The 2,076-nt window shown below is 44.3% G+C and overlaps 1 pseudogene; it reads right to left on the bottom strand.

Moving 5' to 3' along the window:
• Nucleotides 1-321: 321 nt before the first annotated feature.
• On the bottom strand, nucleotides 322-1,150 carry LOC147913212 (olfactory receptor 1J4-like; annotated as a pseudogene).
• Nucleotides 1,151-2,076: the final 926 nt, after the last annotated feature.

The raw sequence follows: 2,076 nt of genomic DNA, 5'->3' as shown, positions 1-2,076 counted from the left end.
TTATAGAGAAAAAATGGAGATTAAAAAAACCTCTTAGAGCCCAAGGAAGTGGGCTCCAAAGTTTCACAAGCTTGCAGTGAACATCATCAGGGTATAGGAGGGCTTGCAGTTTCACTGCAGAGCATTAATACAAGGAATTCAGAGGGCAGGCAGGGAAAAAAGAACAATCAGGTGAACATAAAGATGAGAGGAAACGTAAAATTGGACCAAGAGAAGAATAGCTAAGAGTTAAGTGGCTGTCAGTTAGAGTTGGCCAAGTTACAATTATTGAATGAGACATATTTTACAGCACCCATGAATACCCACTACAGTGAGATTGAATTAACACAACCAAGAGGTGTCCTTGGTCCTGAACATTTTCTGAAAAGTGTGTTTCATATCGTTATTCCTCAGGCCATGGACAGAGTTCAACATGGGAGTGACAACAACGTGCGTCACAGAAGCAATTATGTCCTTGTCTTTGGAGTTGTCTGATGAGGAGAAAAAGTAAAAGCCTGCAATAACTCACTACTCTAAAAACACTACGAAGAGATGGGAGCCACATATAGACAAGGCTTTGCAGATTCTCTTGATGAATGGGACCTTAAGAATGACGAGTGCCATGCAGATATGAACCCAAGATAGCACTCAATGGCAGAATGAAGATCAGTCCTACCTCAATGAGGATAACCAGCTTATTTCAGGAGGCATCTGAGCAGGAGGACTTGAGCACAATAGCACGATCACAAAAGAAGTGAGGGATGATAGTCCCTGCACAGAAGGACAGCTGGTCCACAAGGAGGGTATGCAACAGAGCATGGCCACAAGAGGAGAACCAGGACCCAGCCACTGGGATGATACGAAGCTTATCCCTCACGATGGTGGTGTAGTGGAGAAGGTGACAGATGGCCACATACCTGTCATATGCCATCACTGTGAGAAGAAAGCTGTCAATATAACTAAAGTTAATGAAGAAATACATTTGTGAAATACACCTAGTACAGGGCATGGATTGATCCTGACTACACATGTTTATAAACATCTTATGGACAATGACAAATGAAAGGGAGACATGAATGAGTGCAGAGTGGCTGAGGAAAAAGTATGTCATCGTGTGGAGAAGAGAGTCCACACTGATGAACAGGATGATGACCAGGTTCTCCAGCACCATGATCAGGTACATGCCCAGGAACAGAGTGAAGAACACACTCTGCTGCTCTGGCAGGATGGGGAGCCCCAGGGAAGAATGAGGACCCACTGCTATGGTTCTTTGGCCTCATACGGCTTGTCTGTATGCTGGGGATGAAGAAGGTTTGGGAATCTCAGGAACCTAGAAAGGATGATCAAAACCATTACATTTCATACTGTAATTCTCTGGGGAAACAATGAATCTTTAACAACACTCTCATTAATTTCTCACACCTGCAGATGCATGCCTCTTCCCTCTATCATAATCTGGCTCCAGAAAAACATCACACCCAAAAGCAGCCAATAAGACCTCATTGCACAGAAGAGAGAACGTGTTTCCTGTTTTATTCAACCATTATTTATTGAACATTGAGTCTGAACATGAACTTCTACTAAGGACTGAGAGTGCAGCAGTGAACAGAAAGGAAAGGCCCCTTCTCTCTGCGAGTGTAGATCTCGATGAGCATAGAGGGATGATTCGCTATGCCACAACAGAGCCAAATCAAAATAATTCACTGGGGCAGAAATAGGAGATGAGCCTCTGCTAAGTGGTATCACTTATTATGGCCTTAAAGTAACATGAGACTCCAGTGCTGAGGCAGCATTGTTGGAGCATTGTCACACTCCTCCTGTGAACTGGCCAGGTCCCTTTGACCTACCACTGTAAACTCATGGTCACTCTAGAAGTGGGTGGTCATTTAAATACACTTGATGCCACAATAGCTCCCAAACCAGAATAGTCCACAAACTATCTTTCATAAGAATGCGGAACAGGAGCCAGCCCTGTGGTCTAGTGGTTAAGTTCAGCACACTTCACTTCAGTGGCCCAAGTTCGTGGGTTCTGATCCCTGGTATGGACCTATAAGACTCATCAGCCATGCTGGGGTGGTGAGCCACATACAAAACAGA

The sequence above is a fragment of the Ceratotherium simum genome, chromosome 29 (assembly GCF_057802395.1).
Source record: "Ceratotherium simum simum isolate JZ-2026a chromosome 29, ASM5780239v1, whole genome shotgun sequence".
Classification (NCBI taxonomy): Eukaryota; Metazoa; Chordata; class Mammalia; order Perissodactyla; family Rhinocerotidae; genus Ceratotherium; species Ceratotherium simum.
This window is presented reverse-complemented; position numbering and strand designations above follow the sequence as displayed.